This window comes from Babylonia areolata, chromosome 22 (assembly GCF_041734735.1).
Source record: "Babylonia areolata isolate BAREFJ2019XMU chromosome 22, ASM4173473v1, whole genome shotgun sequence".
NCBI classification, from domain to species: domain Eukaryota; kingdom Metazoa; phylum Mollusca; class Gastropoda; order Neogastropoda; family Buccinidae; genus Babylonia; species Babylonia areolata.
This window is the reverse complement of record NC_134897.1, coordinates 14,899,533-14,921,862: the sequence shown is the minus strand read 5'-3', so window position 1 is coordinate 14,921,862 and position 22,330 is coordinate 14,899,533. Positions and strand designations below refer to the sequence as shown.

Here is a 22,330-nt window from a genome sequence, read left to right as displayed (position 1 = left end):
TAAACTGACCAGTGTGATTTGGAGGAAGCGCCAATCTATAAACTGACCCGTGTGATTTGGAGGAAGCGCCACTCTATAACTGTCTACTGTGTCCATGGCCAGTCCGCATAGCTGGAACCCACACGGACTGGAAAACAAGTGATGGACTGAAGGAGCTAGAGGTGATAGTAGGCAGAGATACAGAGAGACTGAAGTGGATCAGTCTCTTCTTCTTCTTCTTCTTTTAATTGAGATGGATTATCTGTATAATGTTGTGGTTTTTGTGTGTTTTTTGTTGTTGTTGTTTCTGTTTTTTTGCTGAGGCGGTTTATCCGCATATTGAAATGGTTTATTCATTCATGGTTTATTCATAATCCATGGGCCATTGTCCTTTAAGGAATATCGGCGCTACAACAGAATGCTCCAGTCCCACATTTACACAGGTATACATTATGTGTCATATATATATATATATATATATATATATATGTATATATATATATATATATATATATATATATATATATATATATATATATATATATATATATCATTATACGCTCTTGGCCGCTTTCTGCAGACAGCGAATTCTTTGACAGCGTTTCCAGCAACTATGAATGGAGTCATGGAGAGAGACAGAGAAAGACGGATGTGGGGCGGAGGGGGGGGGGGGGATGGAGAGTTTTTTTGGGGGGCGGAGATGTAAGACAGACAGAGGTGATAGAAAGAAGGAAACACACACACACACACACACGCACACTCACACACACACACACAATCTCTCTCTCTCTCTCTCTCTCTCTCTCTCTCTCTCTCTCTCCTTATATATATATATATATATATATATAAATATATTACATATCACACACACACACACACACACACACACACACACACACAGAGGGGGGGGGGAGTTTGTGGAGCATAATAATAGATTCTATGCATCATAATAGCATTAACTAGCGTTCCTTAACCGATTAAGAAACTAACACTTATAGAAAAAAAATCAAAAGCCCATGACCACCGTCGTCGGCTGACCTGTAAACATGACTCAATGGTTCAGAAATAAGTGGAATAAATTTCAACAAATAAATAAATAAATGAGTAAACAAACAAATAAAAGGAATCTTTTTTTGGATTAAATAATTAAAAAAATAAAAATAAAAAGTGAAAAATGAAATCAGGCTCAGAAAAGAGGGTAAACGGGAAAGGGAGGGGATGAGAGGGGTGTGTGTGTGTGTGTGCGTGTGCGTGTGCGTGTGTGTGTGTGCATGTACGTGTGTGTGTGTGTGTTGTGTGTGCGTATGCGCGTGTGTGTGCGCGTGCGCATGTGTGTGTGTGTGTATTCGGGGGCAGGGGAGAGGGGGGGGGGGAAGGTTGGAAGTAAGAGACAAGGAGAAAGGAGGCTGACGGGGGAAACGACCAAGAAAGATAATTAAAAAAAAAAAAGATGACCGGACAGAGAAAGAGGAGACAGGAGAGATTGCAGAGAGGGAGGGGGGGGGAGAGGGAAGCAGGAGATGAGAGGGAGGGAGGGAGAGGAGGCAGGAGATGAGAGGGAGAGAGACAAGAGAGAGACAAGGGCGGACAGCCAGCCAAACACCGCCTCAAAGCCCTTCCAATGCACACCCCACACATGGCACCCCAACCCCTCCAAGACAGCCGGCACACGAGGGATTAAACAAACCCGCAGATGAACAAACCCCACACACACACACAAAAAAGAAAGTAAATTGAACATGCACTCGTGATATTCCAGGCAAACAGACGAATGAAGCAGGGCCTGAAAAAGGGCCATGGATACAGAGCAGGGTAAACACATGGAGGGGGACCGGACCTCTATGGATCAGGCGGAGAAAATGAGCAGCGCAGATGTTTGTTCTCATGCACATGTCATCATCTTGGACCCCCCCGCCCCCCCACCACCACCACCCATTCCCTCCCCTTCCACCCCCTGTCCTCCCTCCTCCCCACCCCCCTCCAAAAGTCAAGGTGTCGTGACGCAAGCATTGGTCTCTGTGTGTACCCAGGGCGGGTAATCCATATTACCTCAGACCCCACTGCTGTCCAGTTATCACCCCTGGTTCCTACGGGGGGAGGGGGGAAAGGGGGGGGAACGCAGAGTAAACACTCTGGAAAGAGAATGCTTGACGGGCGCAACGGTCGAGTGGTTAAAGCGCTGCACTTTCACTCTGAGGGTCCCGGCTTCGAATCTCAGAGATTAGGGGGTTACGGGTGGAATGGTGGAACTTTATTCTTTCACATCTCCCAGGTCAACAGATTTGGAGACCTGCTAGTGCCTCACTCCACAGCATGCAGAGGATCATGACGCGCGAAATAAAGACCCCCGCAGTCCATGTCAGCGTTAGGTGGGTTATTGGAACAAAAGTATACCAAGGTTGCACACCACAGAAAACGGAGTATGGCTGCCTACATGTCCCTGTTACACAGTTCTGACGGTGTGGAAAAGAGCACGGTCCGGAAAGGAGGCGGGCGGTAACAAGCACTAGCTCCTCACTTCATTCTTCTTTCGCCCTTCGTGGAGGCACTGTCCTCCTTCACTTGCTGTCACTTGTTAAGGGGGGACATGGCAGTGCAAAAGAGAGACCAACAATGATAACAATGATAATTTTTCATGATTTGGGGTTTTGATGGATTTTGATTCTTGAACGTCTCTTCTATCATAATTTATGCATAAGTTTTTCCACTGTAAAGATGTCTTTAACAATGAAAAAATTGCCAATAAAGATTGCTTGCTGAATCACGGAAGTGTTTATTTTGTTCAATTTCGACGCAAGTCGTCAAGTTTCTGGCCCTGACAACATACCTTGGACTTGCTCAATGATGAGTGAACCTACAGCCATGAGACTTTGCAGGGTTGTTTTATAACATGTTATTGAAGTTTTGTCGAGAGGATGTATGAAAGTATTCTCTGGGGTTTAATTCATAGCGGTTCCAATATTTTTACCATTTGTAAATTTTGAGGATTTCGCAATACCCAAAATTTCAAAAATTCATCACAAATACAATAATTGAAGAATCAACACAATCTCACGTGAAAATGAAGATAATGTCATTGTATATCACGTCCACATAACAAAAAATGTTTGCATGCACCACATAGACCACAAACCCGATTTCTTTGATACATTGTTTGGCGGCCATTTTATTGGTTTCCATAGTAACGGGTATTTACAGAAATCTAACTTCTTTTTTTTTCTTTTTTTTTGTGGTGATCCACGAGTGATGATACACCCAGTAGAAGAAAAAAGAGAGAGATAGTTGGAGAGAAAAGAAAGTCGTTATTTGACTGTAGTGTCTGGCCTTAACTAGAACTGCCTTCCGCGACACACAGCTGGCCTGTCAAGTTCTCTTAGATCTCAAAGTCTGTTTTTCCTGTCAGTGCACACGATGAACACTGGCTGGATGATGGTTGTAAAGTCCGCCATCCCTTTGAACACGAACTGATAAAACTTTGGTTTAGTTGATTAACAAATAGTAAAGAGTGGTAACTCCCTCCAGTCACAAGGTACACAACTTCAAGTCAGTGCTGCTTACGCTACCGATTCAGCTAGCACACAACACAGGTAAATTAAAAAAAAATTAATAAAAAAAAGGTACATTGGAACAAACCCAGACACTTCCTCAAAAAAGGAAGCGCCAGGCCTGTCCTTATACCGATCATTTGACATGTGGTTTGGATATTTTCTTTCCAATTCCCTGACAAATCGCCACCCTCTTCCAACCCACCATAGGTTTCGTGAGAATCTTTAACCATGATCCGTGGTCTCGCACAGAACTGAACTAGAAACGTCCACCAACTGCAAACTTCCTCACTGCCATCCGGTTACTGACTGCGCATGCGCCTCCGTCTTTCTGTCACAATCCGGGAGTGACGAGAAAAAGTATTCAAAAGAAAATATTCACTAATTTGTCTTTGGTGGAATCGTGTGCATTTTGATACGAGCGTACTAGGGTGTCTCGACTGACGGAACAATACGGTGAAATAAGGATGGATATGCCTGTGGATTGTTTAAAGTCTGGCTTTGACTTGCATGACAGTATTTTACCCTTAGCCGTTCTCCGTTTTCTTCTTCTTCTTCTTCTGCGTTCGTGGGCTTCAACTCCCACGTTCACTCGCATATACGCGAGTGGGCTTTTTACGTGTATGACCGTTTTTACCGCGCCATGTATGCAGCCATACTCCGCTTTCGGGGGTGTGCATGCTGGGTATGTTCTTGTTTCCATAACCCACCGAACGCTGACATGGATTACAGTATCTTTAACGTGCGTATTTGATCTTATGCTTGTGTATACACACGAAGGGGGTTCAGGCACTGGCAGGTCTGCACATATGTTGACCTGGGAGATCGTAAAAATCTCCACCCTTTACCCACCAGGCGCCGTCACCGTGATTCGAACCCGCGACCCTCAGATCGAAAGTCCAACGCTTTAACCATTCGGCTATGGCGTCCGTCGTTCTCCGTTTTCGAAAAAAGGATTCGTGTCTGATGCGTCCAAAACCAACCCAAACACTATGGATTACCAGATACTCTTAATGCGCAAATGTGATATTCTGCATGCATGTTCATGAAAAGGGGCTGGAGCGCTGATCGCTCTACGTGTTGAGCTGGGAGAGCGGAAACACTCCGCCACTAACGCTGTTATGGACAGTGCCGGGAATGGAACCCCGGACCTGACACTCCCTGGAAGTTGTTCACCTGCCTGCCACCACCGTCAGCTGCAGGCTGTGTTATTTCATGACGGCTCCTCGTTTATCAAAACAAAAAAATCTTTATTCAGTTTACAGTGAATATCCATTCCATGCGTGTGCTCAAAGAACATGCAAGGTGGAGATGATGATAACGGCTGAGGGAGAAAGAGGGAGGGAGAAAAAACTGGGAATGGAGAGAGAAGTGGAGGGGAAAAAGAGAAAGAGGGGGAGAAAGAGAGGTACAGAGAAAGGCAGAGACAAAGAGGAAAAACGAGACAGAGAAAAGGGTAGAGAGATAGAGAAACAGAGAGAGAGACAGAAAACAAGAGAGAGAAAAAAACAGAGAGAGAGAGAGACACACACACAGACACAGACAGACAGAGAGAAGGAAAGAGAGAGGCAAAGAGAGAAGGAAAAAAAGAGAAAGGAAGAAAGGGGACAGAGAGGGGGTGGACACAGAGAGAGAAAGACAGAGACAGAGACAAATAGAGAAACAGAACATTATGTAAAAACAGAAACAGATAGAGAGACACAAATAGGAATGCTCTCCTTCAAACAGGACAGTCGCTGGAATAACAGGCAGACAGACAGACAGACAGACGGACGGACAGACAGACAGAGTTCCAGTGTTTCAGGTCAAGAGACATGCACACGCCTGCACGAGTTCAGCACGCACATTGACCATGCCGTCACTCCGGCCACAGACCAGTGAACCGTGACTCCAGCAATATACCCAGCTTGCATCAGTCACCACACACTTGTCACACAGTGACATCATTGCCAGTCATGTCGAAGGGTGAAGGCGGGGAGCAGGGGAGTGGGGGAAGGGGGTGAGGGGAGAGAGAGAGAGAGAGAGAGAGAGAGAGAGAGAGAGAGAGAGATGGAGACAGAGCATGAGAGAAATTCACAGAGGCGGAGATGAGACAGCATGTGTTCATGCGCTTTTTTCGGCAACCCCTCTCTCTCTCTCTCTCTCCACACACACACACCACACACACACACACACACACATATATATATATATATATATATATATATATAGAGAGAGAGAGAGAGAGAGAGAGAGAGAGAGAGAGACTGATAGAAAAAAAAAGATAGACATACAGATAGACTTCTAGATGAAAAGATAGACCTACAGACTTCTAGAAGAAAAGAGATAGATAGATAGATAGATATAGATAGATAGATAGATAGACAGATCTACAGACTTCGAGATGAAAAGACAGACAGACAGATAGACAGACAGACAGACAGACACAGACAGACAGACAGACAGACAGATAGATAGAGAGATAGATAGACAGATAGACCTACAGATGACAATGCTCTGAACGAAACACACATCTCTGAAATATGGCTGGCTGCGCATTTTCTGTGATTTGTTTATGTGGATGCAGACAAGACACGTTTTTCTTTCTTTCTTTCTTTCCTTATATTTATCTGTTTTAAACTGGGGGGGAGGGGGGGGGGGATTTCATTTCACGTCGATATTTTTTCTCTGGCTGAGCGAACAAATTATTTTTCGTTGGGCGCTGTGTGCTTTCCGCTCCGTTTGTCTTTAGCTGATGAGGCGTCCGTACCCAGGGGATGAGGAAAATTGCTGGAGTGGTTAGAGGGAGGGAGGGAGGGGAACAGTGAGAGAGGGAGGGAGGGAGGGAGAAAGAGAGAGAGAGGGGAGCAATACCACAGATAGGAGAAAGTCTACGTGTGTGTGTGTGTGTGTGTGTGTGTGTGTGTGTGTGTGTTAAGCTGCATGTAGGCGTGTGCATGTATCTCTATCAATGTCCTCAATATATCCTTATGTTGTTAGAGAGAGAGAGAGAGAGATGTAGTGTATGTATGCGTGTGAGTGCATTTGTTTATGTCTTTACCGGTATACAAGCGTGTTCATGCACACGTGCACATGTCAGTGCAGCTAATATCACTTCAAGTGGAGAGACGTTAAACTGAAGAATGTCAGTGCAAAACTTTATTTTACACTTATGCCTGTGTGTGAACGACGAGCGTGAATTCTTCACATAGATGTGCTAATGTGAACGTGTGTGCGAAGCTTGCAGGCATAAGCGAAACAAAACACATATATATTTCGTACTCATAAGCCATCCATACATTTTTTTTTTAACATCATCATCATTTACATGATCATTATCATCAGCATCACTGCTGTTGGACCTGCGCTTTATTAATGGCCAGCTTCTCTCTCTCTCTCTCTCTCTGTCTGTCTCTCCCTCCCTCCTTCCCCCTCCTCCCTCTCTCGCTCCTTCCCTCTCTCTTCGTTACTGTTTTTAAAAAAAAATTTAACGTATATATTTTGCGGTCAAAAGCGTTAACACAGGAATCTAACACTCCAGCAATAAACCTTGTCAGTTGTTGTTTACGTGCTTCCCTTGTTCACTGATCATTAAACTTCCTAAACATCACTTGGCAGAAGCATCATTCTCGCTGTCGATCCCCGACCCCACCCCCAACCTTTCCCACCCCCCACTCTCCCGTTTCGCGCAACCTGATCAATCTCAACGGCCGATAACTAACGGGGCAGGGGTCACGCTTGTCTCCCCTGCTATAAATCTTACCTCCCCTGATGCGAGTGAAGGGGGAGAGTGCTGTCCCATTTGTCTTCCTCGCCACGTACACATCTCCGCCATTTCTCTGCCTGGCACTACTTTACACGTGTCCTGACCCCGTGCCGGATCAACACGCTGGCGGAGGGATTGCAAGGTGGTGATGAGGTCCACGGTTATTTCCTGTCTGACGGTCTGCGCGGGGCTGTCAACAGCGTTTTCTTCTTCTGCTCCTTTTTCTTCTTCTTCTTCTTCTTCTTCTTCATTTACTACTACAGCTACACTGCGTCTACTACTACTACTTGTTGTTGTTCTCCTTCTTTCTCCTCTCCTCATCCTTTTTTTTTTTTTTTTTTTAAACTATTACTGCTACTCCTACTCCTACTGCTTCTACCACCACTACTACTTGTCCTTCTCCTTCCTCCTCTCCTCCTTCTTCCTTTACTACTACTGGTACTACTACTACTGCCTCACTACTTCCGTTACTACTACTACTACTACTTGTCCTTCTTTATCCTCTACTTATTTTACTACTGCTACCTGACTACTGATACTACCACCACTACTACTTGTTGGCCTTCTTCTTCATCCTCCCCCTTCTTCTTCGTTTACTACTACTACTACTGTTACTACTACTACTACTACTACTTACTACTTCTTGTTGTCCTTCTCCTTCCGCTTCTTTTTCTTCTCCTTCTTCTTCTTATGAAAGAATATCTAATCTGTCATCAGCCATGACAAGACGAACGTTCAAGGGGACGACAGTTAAACAGTAACAGAGTGAGAGAGAGAGAGAGAGAGAGAGAGAGAGAGTGTGTGTGTGTGTGTGTGTGTGTGTGTGTGTGTGTGTGTGTGTGCGTGCGTGCGTGCGTGCGAGTACGCGCGACTACGTGTATGTTGTTTGTGTCTGTACTGCTGTTGACGATTGTGCTCGTCGGTGAATGACCATCAGCTGACAGACATCAGACCGAAGTCACAGGTGAGGACATCCCTTAACATTCTTCATCTGGACTTCTTCACCTTGATATGGTATTACTTTTGATCAGCAAAGTCAGTGATACCACTTACATGTAGACAACACGTAGAAATGACTCGTCAGATTCATCTCACAGCGATTATCATTTCATCAACGTTAGAAGTTGAGGAGTCAAAGCGTTGTCGCTGGCACACAGTTCGGTAGAGCAATCCACTTGGGATGTAAATCAAATAAACCTGCAGGCAGAATGTAGGCGGAGGGGAGGGGTGTGGAGGTGCATGGGGGATGGTCACTGTAGCGGTGGCTGGGCCACGTCAGGCAAGTGAACGACGGGCGAATCCCCAAGGATATCCTTTATGGCAAGCTCGACATTGGTTCCAGACCTGCATGAAGGCTTGCCCTACGCTACAGGGACGTCTGCAAACGAGACATGAGGACAGGCGACATCGACCCAGCAGGTTGGGAGGTGGTGGCTGGAGAAGGACCGTGAAGGCATGTGTCCCAGAGGAGCGAGGAGAAGAGAAAAGCACTGGGAAGAGGGAAGAGAACGCAGACGGCAGAGGGCAGAATCTGCTTCCTCAGAGCCAGGCGCGACTTTCACCTGCGACAACTGCAACAGAGCCTGCCGATCCAGAATCGGACTGCACAGCCACAGCAGGCACTGCAACTCAACAACTTGATTGAACAAGATGCTTAGTTCCATTGTCTCCCGACACAGACGGACGCCATCAAGAACAACAAGAAGAACGCGCGCTCTCCCCAGGGACAGCAATCCAAATTTCACAAAGAAAAAGCTTTGTGACAGAAGAGTAATACCATGCAATGCAATACAACACAATACAATACGATACGATACGATACGAGTGGGTACGAGTGGAGTGATGGCCTAGAGGTAACGCGTCCGCCTAGGAAGCGAGAGACTCTGAGCGCGTTGGTTCGAATAACGGCTCAGCTGCCGATATTTTCTCCCCCTCCACTAGACCATGAGTGGTGGTCTGGACGCTAGTCATTCGGATGAGACGATAAACCGAGGTCCCGTGTGCAGCATGCACTTAGCGCACGTAAAAGAACCCATGGCGACAAAAGGGTTGTTCCTGGCAAAATTCTGTAAAAAAATCCCCTTCGATAGGAAAAACAAATACAACTGCACGCAGGGGAAAAAAAGAAGAAAAAAAAAAGAAAAAAGGTGGCGCTGTAGTATAGCGACGCGCTCTCCCTGGGGAGAGCAGCCCGAATTTCCCACAGAGAAATCTGTTGTGATAAAAAGAAATACAAATACAAATACAAATACGATATTATACGATACGACACGATACAAATATGTATGGGTTCCACGTGTACGTCTGTAACACCGTATCTGCAAGAGATGCCTGACGTTACAAAGTGGAAAGTGTGGAACAGTTACACAGGCTGCAGCAACCGTTACCAAAACTGATCGATATAACAGGCAAGCCGTTTCTTTGTCATGAATCATAAAGGTACTCGCTCTTTGTCAAAGTGTCATACACACACACCCCTCCTCCCACAACCCACCCTCATCCATCTGTTCTTCTTCACCTCGTTTTTGGCAGCTCCTCTGTCTTTGATTGGATACTTCCAAACAACGGCTTGGATGTAATTGTTGTTGTTGTTTTTTTGTTTGTTTGGTTGGTTTTTTTGTTTAAGAAAGAGAGAAAAAAGGGAGAGAGCAGCGTACGGAAACAATTAGAAGAAGAAAAACCACGAGAACAAACAAACCCAAACCCTTCATTCAACAGAGAGAGAGAGAGAGAGATTCCAGATTCCAGATTCCAGATGGTTTAATGTTCATAAGTCATCAGGCTCCTAACATAGTCAACAATAACAGACAGTATTCTAGTGCATTACAATTTTGCTTGGACTCTGATTACACAAACCTACAATTTACTTAGCTGACAAGTGGATAAGACTCACACACACACACACACACACACACACACACACACACACACACACACACACACACACACACACACTCACACACACACACACCGCGCGCACGCGCGTGCGATGCATCCTTCATTTGAATTGAGTTGCGGCCTGCGGCTCACACCTGCACTGCATTGTATGGATATTCGTCTAGAACAGGGACAGCAAATAATCATTTGATTAGCTCCATCAATATGTCACGCTTTTTCTCAGCGTAAAATACAAAATGGGCTAGATTATGCATTGACATTACATCAGAGCATTGCATTAAATCACTGAATTGCTCTTCATTAATAGTGTTTGATCCAAAATAATGATACCGTAATTCTTTGTAGCATGGACAAATACAAATAAAATGTACTTCATTTTCTATTTGATCTTTGCAAAAACTACATACTATTGAGAGAGAGAGAGAGAGAGAGAGAGAGAGACAGACAGACAGACAGACAGACAGACAGACAGACAGACAGACAGACAGTGACACAGAGAGTGAGAGAGAGAGAGATAACTCAGAACTCAGAACGTTTTTCATTCAAGGATTAAAACTGTACGCATGGCCCATTCTTCCAATCTGTCCTTGCTAATCGTCATCAGTTACAATAGCACATATATATTTAATGAAAAGGACAGAAAGAGAGAATTTAAACAAAATATATATAATGAAAAAAAGTCCTGCAGAAAGAACATCATAAAGAACACACACACACACACACACACACACACACACACACACACACACACACACACACACACACACAGATTGACAGATGGATGAGAGAAGTAGAGAGAGAGAGAGAGGTTGAGAGAGAGAGGGGAAGGGAAATATGTCATCAACCGGATGACTAAAGCCACATTGCTGTTGTCATCAAATCCACCTACGACAGTTGTAATCAATACTAAAATAACTAGAGAGAGAGAGAGACAGACAGAAAGACAGACAGAGACAGAGAGAGACAGACACAGACAGAGAGACAGAGAAACACAGTAACACTTAGCACAACATATGCACGTGTATGCGTTAACTTATCACCGTTTCCAATCTATAGCCAACGAATTTAAAAAAAAATCAGAAAAGGATACACTCCATGCTTTACATCATCTGAAAACACCAAGTAAACCGAGTGGTCCTTTCTCCCTTCACAACAACGTTGTTCTCAAAACGAGGACAGAACGTCTTAAAAGGTCCTGTAACTTTTTACAGCAGTTCGGCAGTGATGTCATATCCATTGTGTCTGGAGATTAGCACAGGATACAGCGGGGACCAACCCTTTCCTACCGCCGTTCTTAACCTTTATCCACCGAAGTCAGGTAACCCATTCACACCTGGGTGGAGTGAGGAACACCGGAGTAAAGTGCCTTTCTCCAGGAGCAAGTTGCATTGCTTGGTTCTATCTTTTGGACAGTTACACGTTACTAAATGCCTACGTTGAACGGACTACGCCACTGGTCAGTTCCATACTACACACAGTTAGTAGCGGGTTACGACCATACTAGGCTCTTCCGTCCGAGCAATGCAACTGGCTCCTGGACACAACACCCTCGAACCCTAATCACTGGTGAACACTGCATCAGAAGGCCCAACGCCTGAACCATTTTGCCACGCTGCCTCAAGTGTGTTTTTTTACAATCCGAATAGCTTTTAATAAATAACGACAACACAAAAATGACGCTTCAACGCTTCAGATGGAACGAACATTACAGTTGCTGAGTTTGTTCATTAATGCAATTTGAATTGCATCTGCAAATAGCTAACAACTTGGCGTCAATTCCTCCCCCCTCTCTCTCTCTGTCTATCGATCTATATCTATCTCTTCCCTTGTTTCTGTTCCTCTGCACTATTTGTGCGAAATGCCCAACACTATTCCTGTGTGTGAATAACTCTGTGCATGCATGTCCCAAACGTAAGCTCATAAATGAATGTATACACGCTAATGAGTCCAACTCTGCATTACCTGCACGCATGAACGAATGAATTTTCCGACTTGAAAATGTGTTTACGTTACACAAGAAGCTGCGCGAATGTGTGTGTGCGTGCATTCGTGCGTATGTGTGCTTGCTTGTATGCGTATTTGTGTGTATATGCGCACATGTATTTGCAATGTTTGTGGATAATTTTGCCTTCCGGAATGCTCCCAGTTTCATTAAAATCCGAATCCTTGTTACAATTAGAGTCATTACCTTCATCGTCACCACCAACACAAATTGTTGCTGCGTAGAAGCTGCTGCTGAATGTGATAATGATGATGTTCTCACGTTGTCGTTTCGTTATTAATGATGTTGAGACTGGCGTAAAATTCTTCAAGTGGTCAGCGGCTTGGAATTGCTTGTTGTTGATCCCTTTATTTTTTCTTTTTCTTTTTTTTTCATTGTTTTCTAAACACACTGTTAGCAGAGGCACATAATTCACTGCCTGTTTGCCAGGATCAGTTTCGTTGACAGATCATCCGCCCCAACCCCCATTCTCTCTCTCTCTCTCTCACGCCAATGTTTTCCTGCCCCCGTCACCAAACTCAAGGGCCGATAACTAATGGGAGGGTCACGCTTGTCTCCCCTGCTATAAATCTTGCCTCCCCTGACGCGAGTGAAGGGGGAGAGTGCTGTCCCATTTGTCTTCCTCGCCACGTACACATCTCCGCCATTTCTCTGCCTGGCACTACTTTACACGTGTCCTGACCCCGTGCCGGATCAACACGCCGGCGGAGGGATTGCAAGGTGGTGATGAGGTCCACGGTTATTGGTCAATCTGCCAATCAGTACAGAACTCTCCAAAATTCCTCCCCTGTCATCTCATGACCCGGGATTATTTTCAGTGGAATTTACACCCAACCGAGAATGGGGGGGGGCGGGGGGGGGAGGTGTCTCCAGACACACAGACAGACTTCTACTTCCAAAACGTGAATGGTGGACTGGGTTCTAGTACTTCGAATAACATAATACAGCAAGGCCTCAGATGCAGCGTACACACAGCGCATCACCATTACCATCAATGTTGCTTTCGTAAAGCTTAGTCGACCACACAGAACCATATCAGAACTGAAAAGGCCGCTGTCAATATATTTCCATACATTACGAAAAGACACAAACCAAGAAAAAAAAAACCAACCACAACTACAGTCATGCTCACGCACATGAACCAGAGCAAGGCCTCATGAAGCGGACCATTCCGTCAACTGGGAAAAAAAATGGACTTAAAAAAAAAAGCAAGCTAAACACAAACATACCTTTACGTAACAATGAAAACTGACAAAGAAACCCACAGAGTACCAGCGGTCAACACAAACGTTTCGGACGGAAATGAAAAGAATACAAGATGGTAAGTGTACCAAAATAACTCCAGAAAAAGACTGCAATACATTCTAGACGTTGCGCATATATATATATATATATATATATATATATATATATATCTACTTTTTTTTCTTTTTTCTTTTTTTTCCAAAGAGCCGCTCGCAAGAGGACAGTTCCTGGAAAACAGCTTAACAAAAAAATCCACTCTGTTTATAAACAAACGAATGCACGCAACATAGAGCGGGGGAACTGTTGAACCGAATTACGGTGAAAGTTCTGAAGTAGTGTTGTACAGGTAGGAGTACAGAGGAGAACAGGGAGGCAGAGCTAAAACTGAGCATGCTCTGTGGGGGGTGGGAGGGGGTCGGGGGGGGGGGGGGGAGGGGGGGTTCTCTTTTTTTTTTTCCTAAATTACATTTCCAGACCTTCTTCGTTAAACTTGTCATCAGTTCTCTCCCCCACGAAAGTGTCACTTTTTTTTTTTTTTTTTTTGTTAATCTCCTGACACGTTACCTATTTTCATGGCTTTGTTTTAAATCATTATTCTACTACAGGGCACCCCTTCCTGCGATGTATTTCTGCAGTTCCGGTAATGCAAGGGCTTGCATCGGTTCTGATATAAACACATAACTAAAATGGTTCCACGTCAACATCATCACCATCGTCATGATAGTTATCATCATCATCATCATCGCCTAACAAATTTCATATCACAAAAAACAGCTTCTCTAATAATAATAATGATGATGATGATAACAATAATACATATTACTTAGCACACTATCCAGAAATTTGTGGAAACACACACACACACACACACACACACACACACACACACACACACACACACGTAACATTTCACATGTATGTTTTGTCAAATAATCGGCCATGTGGCCAGCCAGAAAGGCCTAAAGAGGACAGATGAGGATGAAGACTGCTTTCGCTGAAAGATGGACTGACAAAACAGCAGTTTTTTGGTTTTGTTTTTTTAAGTTTAAAAGTAACATCTTGAAAAAGAAAAACAAAAAAACCGAAAGGCAAGAGCTTGACACCTGACAAAAATGAGAAATGATGACATGGCTTGACGGTACTTGGAGAGAAAAAAAGAAATAGGATGATGATGATGATGATGAACAGCCCGGTTACTTTGCCAAACTCTCTCTCTCTCTCTCTCTCTTTCTCTCTCTCTAATACGTATGCATGCAAGCACATACACACCACACACACATGCGCGTGCACACACAAACACAATACTCTCTCATGCAACCCCCAGCCTCCACCCACTCTCTCTCCCCTATGACACTTCCTGTCGTCATGAGAGCAAAGAGAATTATAATAAAAAAAAAATAAAAAAGTTAATCAAATTAATGAGAAGGATGGGGGGAGAGGGGGTGGAAGGAGGGGGAGGAGGAGGAGGACCAGCTCAATGCACTCCCCTAGAAGTAGAGGACCCCCTTCCGTCATCCTTCTGACGTCAGAGGTCCAAATGACGACACGGACATAGGTTGCTGACCTGAATAATCAATCAGCCCCCAAAGATCCAGAACCCCCCAACCCCTACCCTGCCCCATCTCTCCTCCGCCAGCATGCATACCTTCCTTCCCTCAAAGCCCCACCCCCAAATGAAGGTTAACAGGCCTGGGTCAGCAAAACCAAGTGCCAGGCAGCAATGGCTTCAAGATGTTTCGTTGTCTCTTCAAGATGAACAGAACGTTGTCTCTTCAAGATGAACAGAACGTTGTCTCTTCAAGATGAACAGAACGTCTTGTATCTTCAAGATGAACAGAACGTTGTATCTCTTCAAGATGAACAGAACGTCGTTGTATCTCTTCAAGATGAACAGAACGTCGTATCTCTTCAAGATGAACATAACGTTGTCTCTTCAAGATGAACAGAAGGTCTTGTATCTTCAAGATGAACAGAACGTTGTCGTCTCTTCAAGATGAACAGAACGTCTAGTATCTTCAAGATGAACATAACGTTGTCTCTTCAAGATGAACAGAACGTCGTCGTATCTCTTCAAGATGAACAGAACGTCGTTGTATCTTCAAGATGAACAGAACGTTGTCTCTTCAAGATAAACAGAACGTCATTGTCTCTTCAAGATAAGCAGAACGACGTTGTCTCTTCAAGATGAACAGAACGTCGTTGTCTCTTCAGATAAACAGGACGTCATTGTCTCTTCAAGATGAACAGAACGACGTTGTCTCTTCGAGATAAACAGAACGTCGTTGTATCTTCAAGATGAACAGAACGTCGTTGTATCTTCAAGATGAACAGAACGTCGTTGTCTATTCAGATAAACAGAACGTCGTTGTCTCTTCAAGATGAACAGAACGTCGTTGTCTATTCAGATAAACAGAACGTCGTTGTATCTTCAAGATGAACAGAACGTCGTTGTATCTTCAAGATGAACAGAACGTCGTTGTCTCTTCAAGATGAACAGAACGGCGTTTTCTCTTCAAGATGAACAGAACGTGTGTGTGTGTGTGTGTGTGTGTGTGTGTGTGTGTGTGTGTGTGTGTGTGTGCGTGTGTGTGTGCGTGCGTGCGTGCGTGCGTGCGTGCATGCGTGTGTGTGTGTGTGTGTGTGTGATGTGCGTGTGCGTGTGTGTGACAGACACATACAGCTGATCAGACAAGTGAAGTCATACTTTCAAAAATGACACCAGTGAAGTCAGGCTCTATGCATGACCCTGTGCCGCATCTGAGGGTCACATGCCTTGTCCCCTCGTTTCGGAAGCCTTTTCCAAGGCTTTTCCTATATCATGGTCATGGGTGGGTTTTTGTTGTTGTTTTTTTTTTGTTTTGTTTTGTTTTGTTTTTTTGCTGCCCCATCATCTGCACCATTACTCCCACGCCGCTCATTTAGATTCCCCCATACACGACCACACCCGGGTTTGTCTGTCACAGTTCCATCGTCGGCAGTCCGCAGGGAACCATCGATGTTAGGTCGCCAGGAGGCCACACACCCGAGGAGACCCTGTACTGCTGCTGAGTCACTTCGGTGGTGTTCAGTGGTGCCTGTTCTGATTCAACGTACTTTAGGACACCACCTACTAAGCCCCCTACTAACGACAATAATGGCTTAGTCGCGGAGCCAGACTGAGTGAGCGTCCCTCCCAGAGTGGAGACCGCCACTACGTCCCTCAAAAACAGCCCTCCCATGAATCTGCCGACACCGAAGACATTGACAGGACTCGCCCCAAGCACAGAAGTGGAGGGGTATCGAAACTGAGGTCACCATGAGAGCAGGGCATGAAAGGCCACAGAATTTGAGACTGTTTTCTTTATATTGATGATGATGGTCATGTTGATGATGGTCATGTTTCACCTTGAGGACCCCGCCTGCGGATACGTTATGATTAGCTACTGTTAAAACCGTGCAGTCAATTCAGAAGAAAAAAAAAACCCCGAAGCGTTGGACTAACATGATTTTCGGGGCGAACAAAATCTTGGCTGGAAAATCCGTTTTAGTTGCGAAGATCCGCGCTTTGTTCAATCTTTACTTTAAATAGGAGAGAGAACAAAATCATACGCAGGCAGACACTGCCGAAATCAACAAAAAGATAATATATCATTTCTTTTTATTAACACACTTATTTCAGCACAAACATGCACGCATGCATACACACGCACTTTTTTTGTTTTGGCCGAGCACGAACGCAAGCACACACACACACACACACACACACACACACACACACACACGAGTCCATATACATTGACAGATCCGGGACCCATTAGCTTCAGTTTCTGTAAGAGGCGTCACTGCGTTCGGACAAATCCATATACGCTACACCATATCTGTTTGGCAGATGCTCGACAGCAGCATAACCCAACGCGCTAGTACAGAATTTTGCCAGAGGACGCTTTTGTTGCCACGGGACAAGTTTTGTGGGTTTTTTCAATGAGCCAGGCGCGTTCTACACACGGCATCTCGGCTTGTTGTCTCAGCCGAATGACTAGACGGTCAGTGTGATTCTTCAGTCAAACTTCGGAGAGAGGGCGAGAGCGGGAATCGAACCCAGACCCTCACGGGCACTGCACTGGCAGCGAAGCGTCTGAACCACTCTGCCACCTTCCACCCCATCACCACCTCGGAATCCCTCCGCCGGCGTGTTGATCCTGCACGGGGTCAGGACACGTGTAAAGTAGTGCCAGGCAGAGAAATGGCGGAGATGTGTACGTGGCGAGGAAGACAAATTGGACAGCACTCTCCACCCCCCCACCACCCCCACCCCACCCTCCCCCCTCATCCCCCCTTCACTCGCGTCAGGGAAGGTAAGATTTACGGCAGGGGAGACAAGCGTGACCCCCTCTGCCCCATCAGTTATGGGCCGATGGAGGTGGTGAAGGGGGCGGGGTGGGGGTAAGGGTGGGGGTAAGATGGTTCTGTCAACTCAACTCAACTGACTTAATGATCAGTGAGTGAATGGGGTATGTCTTCGGGGATGAGTCAGTGTGTAGGAGTAGTGACACACACAGTGGGCGAGTTCAAAAGAGAGACAGAGAAACATATAGACAGAAGGGAGAGGGGGGGGGGGGGGGGGGGGGGTCCGGAAAGAAATTTTCAATCCAAAGAAAAATACAGAAGACTGAATGGGTGAGGAGCGCAATGTGGCATGGAGATAAATAGGAGAGTCAGCAGTAATGGACATGGCTGATGTAACAGTGAGGATGTATGGTACACTATTTATGTGTCTCACCTTAAGTTCTGGTCAGGCGTCTTCTGAATTATGAGAAATGAGCGGTTGGAGACGACTTTCTACATTGCAGATTAGTAGTCTGTGTGTGTGTGTGTGTGTGTGTGTGTGTGTGTGTGTGTGTGTGTGTGTGTGTGTTTACTAAAAAGTAAACGCTGCCACTGTTAGTTAGCTAAATGTCTAAGTATAAACTACAGTCGACATTGTAACAGAGATTGTAGCAACGAAACTATAGGCCTACACGCTCTCTCTCTCTCTCTCTCTCTCTCTCATGCACACACAACCGAAAGACAAACACGCGCGCGCACGCACGCGAGCGTACACACGCGAGCTCACATATAGGCCTATACACACACACGCGCGCGCGCACAAACTTAAGAATACAATCGCAAACAAAAAATTTCGTATACCGACACTTTCATCTTTCATAATAAGCTGTTTGTATGCATAGACCTGTACAAGCGTTTGAGCACAAAAAAACTTAGATGTCCTGAACACACACACACACTTCCAACATGTTCCCCTGCCAAACGACTCAAGACTGGCTCTCAACTCGAACACACCCGACGGATATAAATTAAAAGCAATTCGCATGCCCAAGAAGAAGACATCGATGCTGAAATACAACCCGAGTAAGAATCACTGTCCTTTTCACCCAACACATAACCAACGTAAATACATCATGGGGCCTACACAAGCCACACAAGATAAATAAGGAGAGTTTGGAAAACGGGCAAGCTTTTAAAAGTATTACTTTGCTAGCGTGACCTTGAAGCTATTGCTGTCCGCAGCCCTAGAAGGATAAATGTCTATGATGCACACACCGACACATACTTCTCAAAAACGCCAGAACAACTTCGGGGGGGTTGCAAAAAAAACAAAAAAAAACATAACACGTTCTTTCCATTCTACGTCATTTTCTGCCCGCACTTGAAGTGACGTCATTGCACTTGTTATGATGTCATTGGACTCGATGAATTCCTTTTTCCGCTCCTGCGCTCGGCAGTTTTCCGCCGCGTTGATGGCTCGTTCAGTTTGGGGAATTGTGGTTATCTACCGTGACAAGAACCGACTTTGTGATCGATACGAACATGCCCCTGCTCCCCCCCAAAAAAAAACAACAACACACAGCAGATAGAAAAGAGAAAAAAGTAAACAAATAAACAGAAACGCCCTGCCCACAGCCTGGTCAGTAGGCCTATGGGTTCCCAAACAGCAAACTCAACAACGTGGAGCCGTCACATTGCGAGATGTTTGTCCAGAACCACTGAAAGCGTCTTGTCATTGGTGGATTGTCTTCAGTGTTTACCGTTTGCAGCTCGTCCGGCTAGCCCCTGCACACTGCTTCGTTGGCTTTCTGCCTTTAGCTGGTGTTCCTTCAGTTTAACATCCACATCAAATCTTCCACCTAAAACTGCCCGCCCACCTTGCCAACCCAATGCACAGCGGAACCAAACTGAACTCTTTATCGGTCAGTGTGACAACGTATCACGTCTGATCACAGACTGACTGACTTGGACAAATGGAGTGCCATTTTCCCAACTTTGTATATAAGAAGTGGGGGTGTGGGGGTGGGGGGAAGGAATGGTGAGAGGCAGGACAGAGAGAGAGAATGGGGGAGAGAGAGAGAGAGAGAGAGAGAAGACTGTGCATGGTGTGCATTCTTTTAAATATCACCACATACCAAAATAATAATAATAATATATATATATATATATATATATATATATATGCAATCTCCCCTCGCTCCCTTCCGCTATTCACATCCATCCTCTGCATTCCGTATGGAATGACAGACAGACAGACAGACGCGCGCGCGCACACACACACACATATTCATACATGCACACACACACACACACACACACACACACACACACACACACACACACACACACACGTACAAACAGTGAGGCAGAAGAGACAGAATGCAGAAAAGGAAGAAAGACATGTTTGGGGAAAAGGAAACAAGGCAGAGTAAAAACAACAACAGCCACAAACCAAAACCTACACCACCAACACCCCCAGAGTGAAAACGTCCCCCCCCTTCCCCCCCCCCCCTCCCCCTTGCAACCACCCCCTTCCCCCCACTCCACACACACACACACAAATCCCGACCACCAACCTAACTACCAGATTTACGAGGCGGCATTGCCGCGAGGGCCGACCCCTGAAAGCGTTACTTTGTACCCGTGACCTTGAAGGCATCACCGTCTGACCCTCAGTGACGTCACGTCCTTTGATGGATTCGGCGGGAAGGAGGCCCCGAGGAGGAAGCAACACGATGGACGCTTCACCCCAAACAGGAGGTTTTCATCACAGCTTGCTCGGCTCGTACACTTGTTAGGGATCTTGTCATAAGTTGGCGCAGTTGGAAATGGAAGGACAATGAGGCTTGGAGAGTATTGTACAAGGGGTGTTGAGTGTTATAAAACAAGGCTTGGAGAGTATTGTACAAGGGGTGTTGAGTGGTATAAAACAAGGCTTGGAGAGTATTGTACAAGGGGTGTTGAGTGGTATAAAACAAGGCTTGGAGAGTATTGTACAAGGGGTGTTGGGTGGTATAAAACATGGCTTGGAGAGTATTGTACAAGGGGTGTTGAGTGGTATAAAACAAGGCTTGGAGAGTATTGTACAAGGGGTGTTGAGTGGTATAAAACAAGGCTTGGAGAGTATTGTACAAGGGGTGTTGGGTGGTATAAAACAAGGCTTGGAGAGTATTGTACAAGGGGTGTTGAGTGGTATAAAACAAGGCTTGGAGAGTATTGTACGAGGGGTGTTGAGTGTTATACAACAAGGCATGGAGAGTATTGTACAAGGGGTGTTGAGTGGTATAAAACAAGGCTTGGAGAGTATTGTACAAGGGGTGTTGAGTGGTATAAAACAAGGCTTGGAGAGTATTGTACAAGGGGTGTTGAGTGGTATACAACAAGGCTTGGAGAGTATTGTACAAGGGGTGTTGAGTGGTATAAAACAAGGCTTGGAGAGTATTGTACAAGGGGTGTTGAGTGTTATACAACAAGGCTTGGAGAGTATTGTACAAGGGGTGTTGAGTGGTATAAAACAAGGCTTGGAGAGTATTTTACAAGGGGTGTTGAGTGTTATACAACAAGGCTTGGAGAGTATTGTACAAGGGGTGTTGAGTGGTAAACAACAATGAAGGGAAATAACTCTTGCCAGTTTTAAAAGGTCTGTTTCAGAGTGATTCACCGTTCCTTGAGCTCTCTATGTAAATCAGGGACAGAGAGGAGAGAAGAGTATCATACCACAAGAAACAGAAGTAACGCTTGCCGTTGAAAAGACACGTTTCAGTTTGAATCACCGTTCCATGAGCACTGCATACAAAATTACGGACAGAAACATTCATTCTTCTTGCGTGTCCATATACGTTCCAGAAGCGCATGCGCGTGATTGTGCCGTGCTCATGCGATTGCTCTTTCTCTCCACCCAAATTCCTTGCACCCCACCTCCTCTCTCCCCCCCCCCCCCCCCCTCTCCTTCTCTTGTCTTCAGAACAATGGGGTGGTTTAACGCCAACAATAGTAGACAGTAACTAACGGTCACTTTCGTTTTCCATCACCCATTAAGTGGTGACATGTGTTGCGGTGTGGTGATATGTCTGACTTATTTTGGGGGAGGGCGGGGGGGTTGGGGGGGGGGGGTCCCGTAATGATGGCGTGGTAAAGAAAGCAAATTTGCGTGCTTTTATCTTTCTCCCAATCGGTTTGTGCGTGAAGCTCTCTCACTATGCTGAGGAGATGCGGGAGGGGTGTACCTCTGACAGTCCCACGAGTGGATGCCGAGGTAAAGAAAGCAAACTTTGTTGAGCTTTTTATCTTTCTCCACAGCTTGCGCACAGAGCTCTCTGGCTGTATTTACTCCCCAACTAGGATCGACCCCTTTCTGCCCCCCTGGTACCGGGTGTCACGTGCTGTGTGTGTTTTGCTGGTTAATATCCTGGCTGCATGTTCAATTTACGTGTCTTTTTCCGGCCCTCGCTATCTCTCCGCTCGCCTATTCTCTGCAATGCATGTTGCCGTTTCTTTAGGGGGTGAGCCGGAGATGATTGTTTTGTGTCCAGACTTTGCCATCTCCGCTTATCAGGTTTCTGTGTCTCTGTTCTGCTTGTGAATTGTTTTCTGTCACTATGTCACTCTCTG

General features: G+C 45.4%; 1 protein-coding gene across 2 annotated transcripts in view; it reads right to left on the bottom strand.

Annotated features, from left to right (window-relative positions):
- The window catches only part of LOC143297189 (limbic system-associated membrane protein-like), a 150,176-nt gene that overhangs the window by 24,797 nt on the left and 103,049 nt on the right, over window positions 1-22,330 (bottom strand). The gene's annotated exons all lie outside the window — the stretch shown is intronic.